Below are 10,000 nucleotides of genomic sequence, written 5' to 3'. Positions count from 1 at the left end.
ATGCAGCCGCATTTATCCGCCGTCCAAGAATGCGTGCACCAATATGAGCAGGCAGACGAGACAAGAGAATGTCAATGGACATGTTGAAGAGAATAGGAGACAGCGGGTCACCCTGCCGGACACCCCTCGAAGGCCGCACTAGATCTGACGACTTCCCATCCGCGCAGATAACCGTCGATCCCGCCTCATAGCATCCCTGGATGTAGTCAACGAACTCGACCGGCAGACCATGGGCCCTTAGCACAGGACCAAGGGCACCGTGGGCAAGCGAGTCGAAGGCCTTTGACACATCCAGAGATGCCAAGTACAGCGAGCCGGCAGCTCGGCACGCCTGGGTCATCGCCAGATCGAGAAGAAAGGTGTTATGAAGCATCCCATCCTGAGGGACGAAAGCCCGCTGGCGACCGTCCAACACACAGTAGCGCATCAGGCGGCCAACCAGAACCTTGTGAAAGGCTCTGGTCAGCACCGAGCACACTGTGATCGGACGAAAGTCAGCAGGGGATGCTGCGGCGGTCTTCTTGGGCAGCAGGGTTGTTCTGGCCTGAAGGAGTCGGGATGGAAGGGAACGGGAAAGGAGGAGGAAATTAAGGATCTTGAGGAGAACCTCCCGGGGAAGGCGACGCAGTTGTGTCGGCGTGAGGCCGTCAGGACCTGCAGCAGAATTGCGAGGCGGGAGAGCAGCGGTGGCTTCTTCTGCAGAAATGGGAGCCCAGAGGTCACGGAAGGGCACCCTATTCGAGAATGGCAACAGCTCATCGGACAGACCCTCCCCACGCGGAGGTCGAGACCTGACACGTGGTGGAGAGAAGAGAGAGTCATAGTTACTCCCGCCGTTTACCCGCGCTTGCTTGAATTTCTTCACGTTGACATTCAGAGCACTGGGCAGAAATCACATTGCGTCAACACCCGCTAGGGCCATCGCAATGCTTTGTTTTAATTAGACAGTCGGATTCCCCCAGTCCGTGCCAGTTCTGAGTTGATCGTTGAATGGCGGCCGAAGAGAATCCGCGCACCCGCGCGCCCCCGGAGGAGCACGCTAAGGCGGACGCGGCCTCGCAGCAAGGAAGATCCGTGGGAGGCCAAGGCACGGGACCGAGCTCGGATCCTGCACGCAGGTTGAAGCACCGGGGCGCGAACGCCGCGCAGGCGCGCGCATCCTGCACCGCCGGCCAGCACGAGGCCGACCAACGGCGAGAGCAGACCACGCCCGCGCTAAACGCCCGCACTTACCGGCACCCCTACGGCACTCACCTCGCCCAGGCCCGGCACGTTAGCGCTGACCCACTTCCCGACCAAGCCCGACACGCCCCGATCCTCAGAGCCAATCCTTATCCCGAAGTTACGGATCCAATTTGCCGACTTCCCTTACCTACATTATTCTATCGACTAGAGGCTCTTCACCTTGGAGACCTGCTGCGGATATGGGTACGAACCGGCGCGACACCTCCACGTGGCCCTCTCCCGGATTTTCAAGGTCCGAGGGGAAGATCGGGACACCGCCGCAACTGCGGTGCTCTTCGCGTTCCAAACCCTATCTCCCTGCTAGAGGATTCCAGGGAACTCGAACGCTCATGCAGAAAAGAAAACTCTTCCCCGATCTCCCGACGGCGTCTCCGGGTCCTTTTGGGTTACCCCGACGAGCATCTCTAAAAGAGGGGCCCGACTTGTATCGGTTCCGCTGCCGGGTTCCGGAATAGGAACCGGATTCCCTTTCGCCCAACGGGGGCCAGCACAAAGCGCATCATGCTATGACGGCCCCCATCAACATCGGATTTCTCCTAGGGCTTAGGATCGACTGACTCGTGTGCAACGGCTGTTCACACGAAACCCTTCTCCGCGTCAGCCCTCCAGGGCCTCGCTGGAGTATTTGCTACTACCACCAAGATCTGCACCGACGGCGGCTCCAGGCAGGCTCACGCCCAGACCCTTCTGCGCCCACCGCCGCGACCCTCCTACTCGTCAGGGCTTCGCGGCCGGCCGCAAGGACCGGCCATAACTGCCAGACTGACGGCCGAGTATAGGCACGACGCTTCAGCGCCATCCATTTTCAGGGCTAGTTGCTTCGGCAGGTGAGTTGTTACACACTCCTTAGCGGATTCCGACTTCCATGGCCACCGTCCTGCTGTCTTAAGCAACCAACGCCTTTCATGGTTTCCCATGAGCGTCGATTCGGGCGCCTTAACTCGGCGTTTGGTTCATCCCACAGCGCCAGTTCTGCTTACCAAAAGTGGCCCACTTGGCACTCCGATCCGAGTCGTTTGCTCGCGGCTTCAGCATATCAAGCAAGCCGGAGATCTCACCCATTTAAAGTTTGAGAATAGGTTGAGGTCGTTTCGGCCCCAAGGCCTCTAATCATTCGCTTTACCGGATGAGACTCGTACGAGCACCAGCTATCCTGAGGGAAACTTCGGAGGGAACCAGCTACTAGATGGTTCGATTAGTCTTTCGCCCCTATACCCAGCTCCGACGATCGATTTGCACGTCAGAATCGCTACGGACCTCCATCAGGGTTTCCCCTGACTTCGTCCTGGCCAGGCATAGTTCACCATCTTTCGGGTCCCAACGTGTACGCTCTAGGTGCGCCTCACCTCGCAATGAGGACGAGACGCCCCGGGAGTGCGGAGGCCGCCGCCCCGTGAAGGGCGGGGAAGCCCCATCCTCCCTCGGCCCGCGCAAGGCGAGACCTTCACTTTCATTACGCCTTTAGGTTTCGTACAGCCCAATGACTCGCGCACATGTTAGACTCCTTGGTCCGTGTTTCAAGACGGGTCGTGAAATTGTCCAAAGCTGAAGCGCCGCTGACGGGAGCGATTATTCCGCCCGAGAGCATCCCGAGCCAACAGCGGCGCGGGTCCGGGGCCGGGCCAGGTAGGTCCGTCATCCGGGAAGAACCGCGCGCGCTTGCCGGGAGCCCGAGCGCCCAAAGGGGCGAATCGACTCCTCCAGATATACCGCCGGGCAGCCAGCCAGGACACCGGGGCTCTGCCCAACAGACGCGAACCGAGGCCCGCGGAAGGACAGGCTGCGCACCCGGGCCGTAGGCCGGCACCCAGCGGGTCGCGACGTCCTACTAGGGGAGAAGTGCGGCCCACCGCACACCGGAACGGCCCCGCCCCGCGGCGAGTGGAAAGGCAACCGGACACGACCCCGCCGCGAATTGCTCCGCGCGGGCGGCCGGCCCCATCTGCCGAGGGCGGAGGCCAGTGGCCGGATGGGCGTGAATCTCACCCGTTCGACCTTTCGGACTTCTCACGTTTACCCCAGAACGGTTTCACGTACTTTTGAACTCTCTCTTCAAAGTTCTTTTCAACTTTCCCTCACGGTACTTGTTCGCTATCGGTCTCGTGGTCATATTTAGTCTCAGATGGAGTTTACCACCCACTTGGAGCTGCACTCTCAAGCAACCCGACTCGAAGGAGAGGTCCCGCCGACGCTCGCACCGGCCGCTACGGGCCTGGCACCCTCTACGGGCCGTGGCCTCATTCAAGTTGGACTTGGGCTCGGCGCGAGGCGTCGGGGTAGTGGACCCTCCCAAACACCACATGCCACGACAGGCGGCAGCCTGCGGGGTTCGGTGCTGGACTCTTCCCTGTTCGCTCGCCGCTACTGGGGGAATCCTTGTTAGTTTCTTTTCCTCCGCTTAGTAATATGCTTAAATTCAGCGGGTAGTCTCGCCTGCTCTGAGGTCGTTGTACGAGGTGTCGCACGCCACACCGCCAGCCGGCTGTGCACGCTACCGAGTAAGTACCGGTATGCGAACCGCCAGGCGACGGGCGCGCATCGCACGTTTAAGGAGACGCGGCCGGCCCCACAGGCGGCCACGACACTCCCAGGTCTGCGAAGCGGGGCAAACGCCGCGCGCTTCAGTATACGTAGCCGACCCTCAGCCAGACGTGGCCCGGGAACGGAATCCATGGACCGCAATGTGCGTTCGAAACGTCGATGTTCATGTGTCCTGCAGTTCACATGTCGACGCGCAATTTGCTGCGTTCTTCATCGACCCACGAGCCGAGTGATCCACCGTCCTGGGTGATCTTTTCATAGTTTCCACCATCTCTTTCGAGACAGTTGCATAGGCGGGACTGAGGCGTGTGGCGGCCCTGTTCCAGCGTTCAGTGTCCAACGGCCTCACGGCCGATGGGCGTCGTACGGCTCCACACCGGAGCGGACAGGCAGTCGGGCGAAAGTCATTCAAAACCGGCGCCAGGCGCCAGGTGCCGCAGGCCAGCCGCTCCAGCGCTTCAGCGCTCGTACCACACAACATTGCCGTTAGTTTTGAGACGAACGCGTGGTTCCGCACGCGGCGCACGGCTACTGCGAGCCGTACAGGTAGCTGCGTGTTGCGCGACACGACACGCACATCGAAAGACATGCAGTCTAGTCGGTAATGATCCTTCCGCAGGTTCACCTACGGAAACCTTGTTACGACTTTTACTTCCTCTAAATGATCAAGTTTGGTCATCTTTCCGGTAGCATCGGCAACGACAGAGTCAATGCCGCGTACCAGTCCGAAGACCTCACTAAATCATTCAATCGGTAGTAGCGACGGGCGGTGTGTACAAAGGGCAGGGACGTAATCAACGCGAGCTTATGACTCGCGCTTACTGGGAATTCCTCGTTCATGGGGAACAATTGCAAGCCCCAATCCCTAGCACGAAGGAGGTTCAGCGGGTTACCCCGACCTTTCGGCCTAGGAAGACACGCTGATTCCTTCAGTGTAGCGCGCGTGCGGCCCAGAACATCTAAGGGCATCACAGACCTGTTATTGCTCAATCTCGTGCGGCTAGAAGCCGCCTGTCCCTCTAAGAAGAAAAGTAATCGCTGACAGCACGAAGGATGTCACGCGACTAGTTAGCAGGCTAGAGTCTCGTTCGTTATCGGAATTAACCAGACAAATCGCTCCACCAACTAAGAACGGCCATGCACCACCACCCACCGAATCAAGAAAGAGCTATCAATCTGTCAATCCTTCCGGTGTCCGGGCCTGGTGAGGTTTCCCGTGTTGAGTCAAATTAAGCCGCAGGCTCCACTCCTGGTGGTGCCCTTCCGTCAATTCCTTTAAGTTTCAGCTTTGCAACCATACTTCCCCCGGAACCCAAAAGCTTTGGTTTCCCGGAGGCTGCCCGCCGAGTCATCGGAGGAACTGCGGCGGATCGCTGGCTGGCATCGTTTATGGTTAGAACTAGGGCGGTATCTGATCGCCTTCGAACCTCTAACTTTCGTTCTTGATTAATGAAAACATACTTGGCAAATGCTTTCGCTTCTGTTCGTCTTGCGACGATCCAAGAATTTCACCTCTAACGTCGCAATACGAATGCCCCCGCCTGTCCCTATTAATCATTACCTCGGGTTCCGAAAACCAACAAAATAGAACCGAGGTCCTATTCCATTATTCCATGCACACAGTATTCAGGCGGGCTTGCCTGCTTTAAGCACTCTAATTTGTTCAAAGTAAACGTGCCGGCCCACCGAGACACTCAATAAAGAGCACCCTGGTAGGATTTCAACGGGGTCCGCCTCGGGACGCACGAGCACGCACGAGGCGGTCGCACGCCTTCGGCTCGCCCCACCGGCAGGACGTCCCACGATACATGCCAGTTAAACACCGACGGGCGGTGAACCAACAGCGTGGGACACAAATCCAACTACGAGCTTTTTAACCGCAACAACTTTAATATACGCTATTGGAGCTGGAATTACCGCGGCTGCTGGCACCAGACTTGCCCTCCAATAGATACTCGTTAAAGGATTTAAAGTGTACTCATTCCGATTACGGGGCCTCGGATGAGTCCCGTATCGTTATTTTTCGTCACTACCTCCCCGTGCCGGGAGTGGGTAATTTGCGCGCCTGCTGCCTTCCTTGGATGTGGTAGCCGTTTCTCAGGCTCCCTCTCCGGAATCGAACCCTGATTCCCCGTTACCCGTTACAACCATGGTAGGCGCAGAACCTACCATCGACAGTTGATAAGGCAGACATTTGAAAGATGCGTCGCCGGTACGAGGACCGTGCGATCAGCCCAAAGTTATTCAGAGTCACCAAGGCAAACGGACCGGACGAGCCGACCGATTGGTTTTGATCTAATAAAAGCGTCCCTTCCATCTCTGGTCGGGACTCTGTTTGCATGTATTAGCTCTAGAATTACCACAGTTATCCAAGTAACGTGGGTACGATCTAAGGAACCATAACTGATTTAATGAGCCATTCGCGGTTTCACCTTAATGCGGCTTGTACTGAGACATGCATGGCTTAATCTTTGAGACAAGCATATGACTACTGGCAGGATCAACCAGGGAGCTGCGTCAACTAGAGCTGAGCAGCCGGCCGCCCGGGAGTGTGTCCCGGGGGCCCGCGCGAACACGCAAGCGTCCGCTCAATTATTCTGCAAACAGGAGGAGGCTGAGCTCCCCTGCACAACACACCTCGAAACCCTCTCAGGTCCCGGCGGCGCGCAGCGCCGTCCTAAGTACTTGGTCGGGTTCGAGAGAGGCGCAATCGCCCGGAGTTAGGCGAGTAGACGCTTTAGGTGCGACCACCCGTGCTCCCAACTGAGCTTGCCGCTGCCAACAGAGGCCCGGGAGCGTGCTGTCGTGGCATTGCCGGCGGGAGACAACACGCGCCACCTACGGTGACCGGCAGCTCCAACGCCAGCGCCACAGAAGGACAAAAGCCCCACTTGGGTGCCGAAGCGAACTCTCCCAGCACAGCGCACGCGCCAACACGTCCGCACAGCTGCGATACAAACCACCTGCGAGAACCGCTGGGGCGACCGAGCAGCAGACGGCGTCGCGGCGCCGAGCGCCGGGCGGCGGCGCATCCTCAGCGCACACAGTCCTCAATCGGACCAGCACACTGCAGATGGCCACCGCGCTTCGCACCGGGCCCGCGAGGACCTACTTTGGCCGCAAGGCGCCGCGAGCAGGGGGCGCCGGCGCGCAGCTGCGCCGCCTGCCGCGTCCGTCGGCCGGCGCGCCTGCCACTGGCCGCCCCCACCAGCCGGCTGTAGCGCGTGCGCCCACGCACCGCGCTGCCAGCACGCCGGGCGGCCCCCCCTCACCGGCCGGGGACGGTCCCACCCAGCCACCGCCGCGTATCGCCTCACACCCAGATCCCCTTTCGCGTTCGTGGGCATGGTGGGTCCCCTTTCACGTTCGTGGGCATGGTGGGTATCCCTGAAACAACCGGTTAATAGCTCGACCGATCGTCGCCAACACTGATTCACCTCTAGCGAGAACAACCGCACCACAACGGGTTACCTGTTGTTCATTTGCGTAACGTCACCAGCAAACGTAGACGTCCATCGCCATTTGCAACGAGTATTGCATGCCTGTGTCAGGTGTCACAACACACTACGTCTGCCCACATAGACGCAACAACATGTGCACGCCTCGAGAACACGTGGAAGGTAGCCCCCGTACGTATGCGGTGTCCATTGCGCGAACGACTGTCAGCCGGCCTCTGCAGGATGTCGCAGATGTGGAACGCGGTGCAACATGCTATCACGGTGTGTGAGAAGAGACGACTACGTCCGAATACACGCTCCACTACATCAACAGACTGCTCATGCTGATCGCCATCCAGGGCGTCCGTTCCTCCCACACGTCTGAATGGCGTACCACACTGCAATCCAGCTCTTATAGGGAGACGACACGTAGCTGCGTGCACAATATTTGGACTGTATGGTCTGCCGTTGCTAGGCGCAGTCGTCGTACGGTCACACATGTGCCACGATGTATCATTCAGTACATACGGACCAATGTGCAGTACAGTTTGTGGGTTTTGCGTACATCGGCGGACAGGTGACAGGCCGTACCACAACGTAGGCTGAGTACGTCGGCATGCGAAGGGCATTGAACATGCAAACTTCTCAACGACCAGCTTGCGAAGGCAGGGGGGAAGGGGGGGGGGCATGTACGTCCTGCTGCTATCCACATTACAGTGTATAGCAGGAGCATGTGGAAAGTCAGCAACACCTGCAAGGTGTTTAACATGACGCGATACACAGGGGACCGGGCAGTGCGAATAGCGAACTATATTGCGAGGGTTGCGGTTAGGCAACACTACACTAATTTAACGAGTTGCATAACAATTACAGAGCAGGTTCAGCGACAACGTGCGTCAGGTTAAGGCGCAATATAGGTTAGGTTGAGGCACAATATAGGTTAGGTTAAGGCACAACATGGGTTACGTTAAGGCACAAATTGGGTTACGTTAAGGCACAACATGGGTTACGTTAAGGCACAACATGGGTTACGTTAAGGCACAAATTAGGTTACGTTAAGGCACAAATTAGGTTACGTTAAGGCACAAATTAGGTTACGTTAAGGCACAAATTAGGTTACGTTAAGGCACAAATTAGGTTACGTTAAGGCACAAATTAGGTTACGTTAAGGCACAAATTAGGTTACGTTAAGGCACAAATTAGGTTACGTTAAGGCACAAATTAGGTTACGTTAAGGCACAAATTAGGTTACGTTAAGGCACAAATTAGGTTACGTTAAGGCACAAATTAGGTTACGTTAAGGCACAAATTAGGTTACGTTAAGGCACAAATTAGGTTACGTTAAGGCACAAATTAGGTTACGTTAAGGTACAATATGGGTTAGGTTAAGGTACAATATGGGTTAGGTTAAGGTACAATATGGGTTAGGTTAAGGTACAATATGGGTTAGGTTAAGGTACAATATGGGTTAGGTTAAGGCACAACGTAGGTTAGGTTAAGGCACAACGTAGGTTAGGTTAAGGCACAACATAGGTTAGGTTAAGGCACAACATAGGTTAGGTTAAGGCACAACATAGGTTAGGTTAAGGCACAACATAGGTTAGGTTAAGGCACAACATAGGTTAGGTTAAGGCACAACATAGGTTAGGTTAAGGCACAACATAGGTTAGGTTAAGGCACAACATAGGTTAGGTTAAGGCACAACATAGGTTAGGTTAAGGCACAACATAGGTTAGGTTAAGGCACAACATAGGTTAGGTTAAGGCACAACATAGGTTAGGTTAAGGCACAACGTAGGTTAGGTTAAGGCACAACGTAGGTTAGGTTAAGGCACAACGTAGGTTAGGTTAAGGCACAACGTAGGTTAGGTTAAGGCACAACGTAGGTTAGGTTAAGGCACAACGTAGGTTAGGTTAAGGCACAACGTAGGTTAGGTTAAGGCACAACGTAGGTTAGGTTAAGGCACAACGTAGGTTAGGTTAAGGCACAACGTAGGTTAGGTTAAGGCACAACGTAGGTTAGGTTAAGGCACAACGTAGGTTAGGTTAAGGCACAACGTAGGTTAGGTTAAGGCACAACATAGGTTAGGTTAAGGCACAACATAGGTTAGGTTAAGGCACAACATAGGTTAGGTTAAGGCACAACATAGGTTAGGTTAAGGCACAACATAGGTTAGGTTAAGGCACAACATAGGTTAGGTTAAGGCACAACATAGGTTAGGTTAAGGCACAACATAGGTTAGGTTAAGGCACAACATAGGTTAGGTTAAGGCACAACATAGGTTAGGTTAAGGCACAACGTAGGTTAGGTTAAGGCACAACGTAGGTTAGGTTAAGGCACAACGTAGGTTAGGTTAAGGCACAACGTAGGTTAGGTTAAGGCACAACGTAGGTTAGGTTAAGGCACAACGTAGGTTAGGTTAAGGTACAACGTAGGTTAGGTTAAGGTACAACGTAGGTTAGGTTAAGGTACAACGTAGGTTAGGTTAAGGTACAACGTAGGTTAGGTTAAGGTACAACGTAGGTTAGGTTAAGGTACAACGTAGGTTAGGTTAAGGTACAACGTAGGTTAGGTTAAGGTACAACGTAGGTTAGGTTAAGGTACAACGTAGGTTAGGTGAAGGCGCAATGTAGGTTAGGTTAAGGTACGATATACCTTAGGTTAAGGTACAATATCGCTTAGGTTAAGGTACAATATAGCTTAGGTTAAGGTACACGTTGTAGGGAAAGGTGTATTTTGGGGGGGAGGGGGCGGCAGGTTCGTTGATAGTGATTATC

The 10,000-nt window shown here is 55.4% G+C and overlaps 2 non-coding genes and 1 pseudogene across 2 annotated transcripts; all 3 read right to left on the bottom strand.

Annotated features, from left to right (window-relative positions):
- Positions 1-3,692, bottom strand: part of LOC126443313 (large subunit ribosomal RNA) — a 6,657-nt pseudogene extending 2,965 nt beyond the window's left edge.
- Positions 3,693-3,880: 188 nt separating this feature from the next.
- On the bottom strand, positions 3,881-4,035 carry LOC126443315 (5.8S ribosomal RNA). The gene has a single exon (XR_007581849.1). It is a non-coding gene; the product is annotated as a 5.8S ribosomal RNA (ribosomal RNA).
- Positions 4,036-4,388: 353 nt separating this feature from the next.
- Positions 4,389-6,297, bottom strand: LOC126443318 (small subunit ribosomal RNA). The gene has a single exon (XR_007581852.1). It is a non-coding gene; the product is annotated as a small subunit ribosomal RNA (ribosomal RNA).
- Between the last annotated feature and the right edge of the window lie 3,703 nt (positions 6,298-10,000).

This window comes from Schistocerca serialis, unplaced genomic scaffold (genome assembly GCF_023864345.2).
Source record: "Schistocerca serialis cubense isolate TAMUIC-IGC-003099 unplaced genomic scaffold, iqSchSeri2.2 HiC_scaffold_145, whole genome shotgun sequence".
Lineage (NCBI taxonomy): Eukaryota > Metazoa > Arthropoda > Insecta > Orthoptera > Acrididae > Schistocerca > Schistocerca serialis.
This window is presented reverse-complemented; position numbering and strand designations above follow the sequence as displayed.